Here is an 11,434-nt window from a genome sequence, read left to right on the forward strand (position 1 = left end):
TCAGTGACAACAGCATGAAAACACCACAAGCTTGGCCTGGCACGGTGGCTCACGCCTGTAATCCCAGCACTTTGGGAGGCCAAGGCGGACAGATCATGAGGTCAGGAGATCAAGACCATCCTGGCTAACATGGTGAAACCCCGTCTCTACTAAAAATACAAAAAAATTAGCCAGGCATGGTGGCGAGCGCCTGTAGTCCCAGCTACTCTGGAGGCTGAGGCAGGAGAATGGCGTGAACCCGGGAGGCAGAGCTTGCAGTGAGCCGAGATCACGCCACTGCACTCGAGCCCGGGTAACAGAGTGAGACTCTTTCTCAAAAAAATAAAATAAAATAATAAAAAAAAGAAAACACCACAAGCTTTTCCACCATCTCTAGCCAAATATGCCACGGTCATCTTTTCCAGCGGGACCTTCAGTCCCAGGGACCAGGCCAGTTCTGTTACTCACACAGCTGGAAGCACTGCTTTACGGTTTAGAGCAATGTGGACCAACAGATGAAGAATGACGGGGATGGAGTTGCCTGAATGTTACCCACCTATGGCTGTTTCTCTTGTGAAACAACCTGGGCAACTTAATTCATCTCAGTTCTCACGTTCTCTTTCCTGAGATCAAAGTTTCTGATGAGGCTCAGGGTTCCTCCCGGAAAAGCCAGCTGAGTGCCTGCTTCTGCCTGGCTTTGTCTAAAGATGCCTTGCTTGAGTGCCAGCCCTGGGTAAACCCCTCAGTGTTTTCCTGCCAAAGGAGAACACTGAGAAGCCCCTGGCCCCAAATGCTCTGATAGTATTTTTCTGCCAAAGGAGAACACTGAGAAGCCCCTGGCCCCAAATACTCTGATAGGATGGAGAAGAAACGTTTTTTTATTTTGAGGCCACTGTCCCAACCTTCCAACAACAAAACTAAATTGAAAATGATAGATATAGAGCCATTGATTCCCACCACCACACATTTAATTGTGAAAATGTCCCAACATACAGAAAAGTTGAAAAAAATATGCAGTGAATACCCATCCATCCACCACTTCAGTTCTACAATGAACATTTTGCTAGACTTGGTTTCTTTATAACATTACCTTCCATCTACCTAAGCCACCGATTTTTTTTTTTTTTTTTTTTTTTTGAGATGGAGTCTCACTCTGTCACCCAGGCTGGAGTGCAGTGGGGCGGTCTCGGCTCACTGCAACCTCTGCCTCCTGGGTTCAAGCAGTTCTGTCTCAGCCTCCTGAGTAGCTGGGATTACAGGCACGCGCTACCGCGCACAGCTAATTTTTGTATTATTAGTAGAGACGGGGTTTCACCATGTTGGTCAGGCTGGTCTCAAACTCCTGACCTCCTGATCCACCCGCCTCAGCCTCCCAAAGTACTGGGATTACAGGCATGAGCCACTGCACTGCCTGGCTTTTTTTTTTTTTTTTTTGAGACAAGGTCTCACTCTGCCACCCAGGTTGGAGTGCAGTGGCAGGATCTCACTGAACCACTAATTGTTGAGGCTTTTTGAAAGTTTGCCTTGAATATTCATTGCTTTTAAAACTTCAGAAAAGGAAACTTAACATCATGTTAATAAATACAGAATGGCCGAGTGTGATGGCTCACGCCTGTAATCCCAGCAATTTGGGAGGCCGTGGCAGGTGGATCACCTGAGGTTAGGAGTTCGAGACCAGCCTGGCCAACATGAAACCCTGTCTTTACTAAAAATACAAAAATTAGCTGGGCATGGTGGCACGTGCCTGTAATCCCAGCTACTAGGGAAGCTGAGGCAGGAGAATCACTTGAACCTGGGAAGCAGACATTGCAGTGAGCCGAGATCGTGCCACTGCACTCCAGCCTGGGCAACAGAGCAAGACTCCGTCTCAAAAAATAATAATAATAAATAAATAAACACAGAATGAATAATTTTGTTGTATTCCAAATTAGGCTAGAGAGATGTTAGAGGTAAACAGAAAGGGAAAATGTGGCTTTCAGAAGGAAAAGAGAGGGTAAGAGAGGTGAGAAGAGGCAGAGAGGGCCCAAGAAAGGAAGGAAGGGTATGAAGACACAGGAAAGGAGTTTGCAAATGAGTGTGGGTGAAGCCACTAGCACAGCTGCTCATCAAGAGCTGGAGTGTCGGTTTTCTACCCAGGCAGCAGCTGTCACAAGGTTATGGAGGCGGCTGTGGCCCCAGCCAGCTCCCAGCACTGATTACACCTCCTGCCGAGCTCTCCAGCTGCAGTCAGGAGAGCCCCAGGCAGCTGCACCTGGTCTCCTTGTGGAACACATTGTCACTTGAAGGGTTCCTGGCCAGGGGTTCCAGCTCTAAAACTGAGGAGACCTGGAATTGAAACCGGATGCCAGCCTTGATCTCCACGTCTGTTATTTAACCTCTCTAAGCTTCTGTATTTTCACCCATAAAATGGGCATAGTAAGAATATGTACTTCATGGGGTGTTGGGCAGGTAAACTGAGGCGAATGCATCTGAGTCATAATGGGTGATGTGTATTGAATGCAAGCTGCCTGCCAAGCCTTGGGCTAACTGGCTAACATGTTTTACCACATTCCATCCTTACAACAGCCCTAGGAGGTGGACGTTACTATTGGCCTCATTTTAAAAGGTGAAATTCAGGATGGCGAAGTCCCTTGTGCAGGTGGCCCAGCTGGTAATGGTGAAGTCAGGCCAAGCCCCTCTGGCTGCAGAGCCCACATGCTGTGCCGCCCTCAGCATCATGCTTGATACTAACCCTACAAAATGTGGCTAATCAAGGCCTGCCTCAGAGGGTTCTTGCAAGAATGAAGTAAGACAATTCACATGAAAGTGCAATTATGCTGGGTGCAGTGGCTCACGCTTGTAACCCCAAAACTTTCGGAGGCTGAGGAGGGCAGATGACCTGAGGTCAGGAGTTCGAGACCAGCCTGGCCAACATGGTAAAACCCTGTCTGTACTAAAAATACAAAAATTAGCCAAGCGTGGTGGTACATGCCTGTAATCCCAGCTACTGGGAGGCTGAGGCAGGAGGATCACTTAAACTCGGGAGGCGGAGGTTTCAGTGAGCCGAGATCACTCCACCGTACTCCAGCCTGGGTAACAGAGTGAGACTCCGTCTCAAAACAAACAAACAAACAAACACGACTGGGCACCGTGGCTCACGCCTGTAATCCCAGCACTTTGGGAGGCCAAGGCGGGTGGATTACCTGAGCTCAGAGTTCGAGATCAGCCTGGCCAACATGGTGAAACCTAGTCTCTACTAAAAACACAAAAATTAGCTGGATGTGGTGGCACGTGTCTGTAGTCCCAGCTACTCAGGAGGCTGAGGCAGGAGAATCGCTTGAACCCGGGAGGCAGAAGTTGCAGTGAGCTGAGATGGTGCCACTGCATTCCAGCTAGGGCAACAGAGTGAGACTCCATCTCCAAAAAAAAAAAAAAAAAAAAGTGCAGTTATCCACCAGGCCCTAAAAAATGGTTGTTGATGCATGAACGAATGTCAAAGACCTCATCAAGTACTTGTTCTATTCTTCAGCCTCTTTTCTCTAATCATTAGTTCAGTAGAGGCTTTTCTCTGATGGGATAACCACGGTGAAAAAAACCTTAATCCTGCTCCATACTAATGTCAGGTTTAACAAACAAATTACAAGTGAGTTGGCCTTTGTGTTCTGACCTCGTTTACATTAGAGCAACATTGAACTTACTGTATTTTTTTGTGATCAAACAATGGGGATGCAGATTATTAATGCCACCATCTAGGACAAGCCCTCCCTGCTCCTGCTTCCTCCAGTATGGCCCTGAACTTCTCCAGCATGACAAGGACAACACAGGAGCCAAAGACTGCCCTAAAAAACAGAGCTGGGAGCCTCCTCACCCTCCTTGCCTTTGATAAAACCTCTTGAAGGACTGGTTGTCACGGCATGCTTTTCGCAGTTGTATTCCTCCTTTTGTGATTGATTTCCCTTTAAAAATTTATAAAATAATAACCCTGTGTCGTTATCCTTCATTGCAATGAAGAAGACACATAGAAAAAAGTAAGATCATGTATCTACAAGCACTTTGCAACATTTTTTTTTTCTGGAGACCGATTTTCGCTCTTGTCACCCAGGCTGGAGTGCAGTGGCGTCATCTTGGTTCACTGCAACCTCTGCCTCCCAGATTCAAGTGATTCTCCTGCCTCACCCTCCTGAGTAGCTGTGGTTGCAGGCATGCGCCACCACGCCCGGCTAATTTTGCATTTTCAGTAGAGACGGGGGTTTCTCCATGTTGGTCAGGCTGGTCTCGAACTCCCGACCTCAGGTGATCCACCCGCCTCAACCTCCCAAAATGCTGGGATTACAGGCGTGAGCCATTGTGCCCAGCCAATTTTTGTATATTATTAGAGATGGGGTCTCCCCACGTTGCCCAGGCTGGTCTCAAACTCCTGGGCTCAAGTGATCTGCCTGTCTCGACTTCCCAAAGTGTTGGGATTACAGGAATGAGCCACTGCGCCCAGCCTCCCTATAGTCTAATTTTTGTATCACGGAGTACTACATCTCCTTTCAGCTTTTCATTTCCAGGATAAACTAATCCCCCCCGGTTTTGTTTGTTTGTTTTTTGTTTTTTTAAGGCCAAGTCTTTCAGTGTGTTGTTATGACCAGTTGTAATTTCCATTCCTATGTGTTCAGGATCGATGTAAAGAAGTTAAAAGCTTTTTCCTGGCCGGATGCGGTGGCTCGCCTGTAATCCCAGCACTTTGGGAGGCCAAGGCAGGTGGATCACAAGGTCAGGAGATCCAGACCATCCTGGCTAACACGGTGAAACCCTGTCTCTACTAAAAAATAGAAAAAATCAGCCGGATGCGGTGGCAGGTGCCTGTAGTCCCAGCTACTCGGGAGGCTGAGGCAGGAGAATGGTGTGAACCTGGGAGGCGGAGCTTGCCGTGAGCCAAGATCGTGCAACTGCACTCCAGCCTGGGCGACAGAGCGAGACTCTGTCTCAAAAAACAAAACAAACAAACAAAAAAAACTTTTTCCTACTCTTCATTATCTCTTTCCCAGAGGTGAATTTTAACTTGTTACAGCAACAGTTCTGCAAGTAATGTCCACATGCTGATTTCCCTTCACACATTGATGCCAATTGATGGGACAAGCCACTGTCCAGTTTGTGACTGTTGACCTTTTTCATAGGCTGCATGGAAACAGGGAGAATTACTGTGCTCAGGTAGACAGGAGTTCTAGTCTGGCTCTTTCTGTCGTACCTGTGTGGTGTTGTGCCTCTTTCGCCTGTAAAGTGGAGATAAAAATGCCACTTCGGGGTTTTATTTATTTATTTATTTATTTGAGATGGAGTCTCGCTCTGTCACCCAGGCTGGAGTGCAGTGGGGTGATCTCAGCTCACTGCTACCTCCGCCTCCCAGGTTCAAGTGATTCTCTGCCTCAGCCTCCCAAGTAGTTGCGATTACAGGCACACGCAATCACGCCCAGCTAATTTTTGTATTTTTAGTAGAGATGGGGTTTTACCATATTGGTCAGGCTGGTCTCGAACTCCTGACCTCAGGTGATCCATCTGCCTTGGCCTCCCAAAGTGCTGAGATTACAAGTGTGAGCCAGTGGACCCGGCCTACTTTGGGGTTTTAGAGTGGAGGAAATGAGATGATATCTATAGATGTTAGCTCCTGCCTTTACATTTTCTTTTTTGTAAACTCTATGACAGGGTCCCCAACTCCCAGGCCATGGACGGGTGCTGGTCTGTGGCCTGTTAGGAACCAGGCCGCACAGCAGGAGGTGAGCAGCAGTGAGTGAGCATTACCGCCTAAGCTCTGCCTCCTGTCCGATTAGCGCGGCATTAGATTCCCATAGGAGCATGAACTCTATTGTGAACTGCATGTGAGCGGGATCTAGGTGGCCTACTTTTTATGAGAAGAATCTAACGCCTGATGATCTGATCTGAAATGGAACCATTTCATCCTGACGATATTGCCTCTTACCTGGGCATCAGAGTGAGACCCCAATTCAAAAAAAAGGAAGAAAAAAGAAAAAATTTACACTATAGGGAGTTGCTGATATTTTTAATCAAATGATATTTCAAAGCAAATGAATCCCCTGTCCCCATGGAAAAATTGTCTTCCATGAAACTGGTCCCTGGTGCCAAAAAGATTGGGGACTGAAATGAGAATTTTATCTTTCTTCTTTTTCCTTTCCCTTCCTATCTTTTTTTTCCCTCCCCCTTCTCCTCTTTGTCCTTCTTACCAAGGCCCCTTGAAGCCACAGGAACCCAGCACACTCTATGCTTTCCCTCAACGACAAGCCACATCCCGCCCCCGCCCCCCATCTCATCAGCTGTCTTTTCCAGTCTCCTGTCTTAGGCGGGCAATTGGCAATGGGTGGTGTGTCAGCTTGTCAGCGGGTACACTGGAATCTATATACGTACCTATGCTCCTGTTACCAGCACCTCAACTCTGATTCTCTAGTTTAATAATATTTTCAATTTCTCATCGGCTAGCCTCACTTCTTTTTTTTTTTTTTTTTTTTTTTGAGATGGATTCTCAATCTGTTGTCCAGGCTGGAGTGCAGTGGCGCGATCTCGGCTCACTGCAAGCTCCGCCTCCCGGGTTCACACCATTCTCCTGCCTCAGCCTCCAGAGTAGCTGGGACTACAGGCGCCTGCCACCACGCCTGGCTAATTTTTTTTGTATTTTTTTTTTAGTAGAGACGGGGTTTCACCGTGTTAGCCAGGATGGCCTTGATCTCCTGACCTCGTGATCCGCCTGCTTCGGCCTCCCAAGTGCTGGGATTACAGGCGTGAGCCACCAGGCCTGGCCTTTTTTTTTTTTTTTTTTTTTTTTTCAGAATGGAGTCTTGCTCTGTCGCCCAGGCTGGAGTCCAGTGGTGCAATCTTAGCTCACTGCAAACTCCACCTCCCGGGTTCAAGTGATTCTCCTGCCTCAGCCTCCCAAGTAGCTGGAATTACACGCATGCACCACCGCACTGGACTAATTTTTGTATTTTTAATAGAGATAGGGTTTCACCATGTTGGCCAGGCTGGTGTCAAACTCCTGAATGAAAGTGATCCACCTGCCTCGGCCTCCCAAAGTGCTGGTATTACAGGAGTGAGCCACCGCGCCCAGCCTAGCCTCACTTCTTTCCAGCAAGTCTGTGGGATTCCTTTCATTAAGGAATTTCACAGCAAAGTCCCCTTCACCTGATTGGGACATCTTTGATTGCTCACTATGTTTTCACGGAAGCTGGTCCTTCTCATTCCTTCATTCATAGACCTTATTTATACTTCTGCCTTCAATTCTTTGTTTTCATAACGCGCCACCCTTTCTCCAATAGTACCTGGTACTTCACTGAACATCAAACTAATTCCTGTGAATTTCAACAACAAAAACAGACCCTTTCTTCAAATTTCCCTCATTCTTTCCTCAACCTCTCCCCTCACTCCTGCTTTGTACTTTGTATCTAACAGTGGCTGTACCTTTTGGAACAGTTCTGAACTGTTTTATGCTATGCAGTGCAGAGAATGCACTTTCTTATAGTCTGAAGTTGCTGGCAGAGCAAAAAGAAACAAGAAACAAAAGCAGCAATTCAGGAACTTCATTTAGTGAGATACACTTCCTCTTGGTAGTTTGCCAGCTAGTTTCCTTAGTGGGAAATGATATTTTGAAAGTAAATGACTACCAGTCAGAGGGGAGGGGTTGGTAAAGGGAATCAGTATATTAAACCAGATGCCTGTTTCAACTGATGTTGTCATTCATTATTAAACCATAGAAAAGAGATACATTCACTGGTAAATGCAACTTATTATTATTACAACATTGTTGCCCGTTTTTCATATAGAGGAGAATTTTAAAAAACTGTGTTTGATGATGAATTGCTGTAGATTACAAAAAGCCTCATAAAGTACATTAAAACAAATCTAATCATTTACAAGTGCACAAAATAGATCACATATTAAAACTTTTGTTTTCTTAAGAATTAAAAGCTTGAAGTTATCTGTATGTTTCCTTACTTTATATTAAGGGGTCTATTTTTTTTTTCAAACAGAGTCTCACTCTGTCACCAGGCTGGAGTGCAGTGGCGTGATCTCAGCTCACTGCAACCTCCACCTCCTGGGTTCAAGCGATTCTCCTGCCTTAGCCTCCCGAGTAGCTGGGACTACAGGGGTGCACCACCACACCCAGCTAATTTTTGTATTTTTAGTAGAGATACGGTTTCACCATGTTGGCCAGGATGCTCTCAATCTCTTGACCTTGTGATCAGCCTGCCTCGGACTTTCAAAGTGCTGGGATTACAGATGTGAGCCACCGTGCCTGGTAATTTTTTTCCTTTTAATGTACTCCTTATGTTGCCCAGGCTGGAGCGCAGTGGCTATTCACAGGTTGGGATCATAGCTCATTTCTGCCAAGAACTCCTGACCCCAAGAGATTCTCCTGCCTCAGCCTCCAGAGTAGCTGGGACTACAGGCATGTACCACTGCATGTGGCTATTAAGTGGTCTTTAAATCAGGTTTTTTTTTTTTTTTTTGAGATGGAGTCTTGCTCTGTCATTCAGTCTGGAGTGCAGTGGCACGATCTTGGCTCACTGCAACCTCTGTCTCCTGGGTTCAAGCCATTGTCCTGCCTCAGCCTCTTGAGTACCTGAGATTACAGGCGCCTGCCACCACGTCCAACTAATTTTTGTATTTTTAGTAGAGACGAGGTTTCACCATATTGGCCAGGCTGGTCTTGAACTCCTGACCTCAAGTGATTCACCCACTTTGGCCTCCCAAAATGCTGGGATTACAGGCGTGAGCCAAAGCGCACAACCTAAGGTATCTTTAAATCAATTTAACTATTAAGGTTATGGGTGGATATATATGCATTAAAGGGGCATTTTGCATTTCTCTGAACTTTTTTTCAAATGTATTCCATCCATTTATATAACTTGTTTTTGAGAATTGTCTGGTAGAAATCTTTGCAGTTATCTATTGGGGTTTTTCTTACTGAACATTATGATCTCTTCAGATGTAAAAACTATTAATTCTGTTTCATATTAACAATAAATAGTTCCCCTGGTCTATTGCTTGTCCTTTGAGTTTTGATTTAATTAGCTTATTTTTGGCCCAGAAGATTTATTTTTTTCTTTTAAAACATAGCTCCAAACAGCCATTGAAAGATTTACATTTTTTTCTGTTCAGTTCTATCCACTGAGTCATCCATAATTCATTTCATTGCCTTTGAGGCTAGAATAACCTACTTATTCCATCTTTTCAAGAACTGTGTAGAGATGGGAGGAAAGTCCACCTTATGTTTACAGCCTGTCAACAGGGGAATTTTCTAAGCATTTATTTATAGAAGTAGGTTGAGAATTTATTCTATCCTTGGAACTGTCCTATGTCGACTTAAGAAGCATCTTAGACATCTTCTTAGGATTTTGCCTTATTGATACAACTTCCAGGCGGATGCATACCATTTGGAGTTACCAAGTGCCATTATCTTTCTCTTTCTGTCTTTCTCTACTACTCAGAGTAAAAAATTGCTAAAGATTCTGTTTTTCTAGCCCCTCAATTAGTTCATTGCTAATCCCTTCTTCAAACAACTGATCCTGTTCTTTTGACCACCGTTAAGAATGAATCTGGCTGGGTCAGGTGGCTCATACCTGCAAATCCTAGCAGTTTGGGAGGCCCAGCTAGGAGGAAGACTTGAGCCCAGAAACTTGAGACCCTTTCTCTATGGAAAAAAAAAAAGAGCGAATCTGACTGTTAGGGTTCTTTAGAGAAACAGAACCAATAAAATACACCCCCCACCAACACACATATATATGTTTCATATATATTTAAAGCATTGCTTATGTCAATCAATCTACCTAGAGAAGGGAGGTTATCTTAAAAAATTGGTTCACATGATCATGGGAGCAGGCAAGTTCAAAATGCACAGGGTGGGCCTGCATGTTGGAAACTGAGGCACAATTTCTGTGTTACTCCTGAAGCAGAATTCTTCTTCTTCCAGGAAACCTCAGTTTTTGCTCTCAAGGCCTTCAACTGATTTGATGAGATATTATTGACTTTACTTAAAGTGAACGGACTGTGAATGTTAATTACATCTACAGAATACCTTCACAGTAACATCTAGACTAGTGTTTGATAAACTATTGGGCACCATAGCCTAGCCAAGTTCAGACATGAAACTAACCTTCATCTAATCATCTCATTAGATTTTCTTTCTCATATCACACATTCAGGAAGGCACCTAGCCTTCTTTTCTTTTACAGGCCCCTCTCAGCCCATGCTCCCATGACCCTGAAAGCTTCTGAGTATGCAGTCTACTGGGTTTTGTTAAATATATTGTAAGATGCTGACAGCATTCGTGAGCAGTCACTGCTGGAACATTTCTGTGGTTAATTCATTGGCTACAGGAACACGCTGCTCCAAAAGTTGGATTTCAGTTAATTTCATTCTAGGAATTAGAAATGCATTTTGTAGAGCTTTGACACTATGTTTATGGGAGCATTTCAGATCTAATAAGATCTAAGATAGGAGGAACTGCTGAATACGTATTTAAAAGCACCCACTGTCTGGAGGCGTTATGGAGGCCTGAGCTAAAACATCATTTTTGCCCCTTTTTTTAATCTTGGGAGAACAAGGCAGGACCTTGGAAAAGGAGGGCTGGAGGCATTCATTGGCCAGGATGCCACTGAAGCAGAGGAAGAATACCATCAAGCTAGATATGAGAACCTGCAATGACAACTGCCCAGGTACTGGGAGGGTGGGCGGTGGAAGCCATATGATCAGAGCAATGGGGATGGAACCACTTGGGTAACCACTGCCATGCTGGTAATAAAGTGCAGCTTACACACAAGTGTGACAGTTGAGTGAAACAAAGCACTCTATTCCACTGGCATTGGTGGTAACGGGAGGGGACAGTCCTGCTTCCAGGTACTTTTCTGGGCAGAAGTGAAGTTGGACGTGCTTTCCTCTCAGCCTATTCAATAAGACAGGTCAGTTCTTGGGCTCCTAGACACCCACTGTTGTGGGAATGAGAGTAGTCACAATCACCTTTCCTACGTAACGCATCATCTGAGGTCCACAGAGTGTAGATCTTTCATTTGGACAATGCATTACAGTTATCTGCTAAGAAAAACGTATTCACAGATGTTTTGGGTTAAACTGTATCCCTGCCACCCTCCCCCTGAAATTCGTATGTTGAAGTCCAAACTCCCAGTGACCTCAGAATGTGACCTTCTTTGGAAATAGTTGGAAACTGCAAATGTAGCTAGTTAAGATGAGGTCATACCGGAGTAGGGTGGGCACCTACTCCGACATAACCGGGGTCCTTATCAAAAGTGGAAATTCAGACATAAACACTGCTCACAGAGATAATGCTTTGTAAAGAGGAAGGCGGAGATAGGGGTGACGCTTCTACAAATCAAGGAACACCAAAGATAGCAAACCACCAGAGGCAGCCAGGCACAGTTGCTCGGGCCTGTAATCCCAGCACTTTGGGAGGCCAAGGCAGGCAGAT

Source organism: Pan paniscus, chromosome 16, assembly GCF_029289425.2.
Source record: "Pan paniscus chromosome 16, NHGRI_mPanPan1-v2.0_pri, whole genome shotgun sequence".
NCBI lineage: Eukaryota > Metazoa > Chordata > Mammalia > Primates > Hominidae > Pan > Pan paniscus.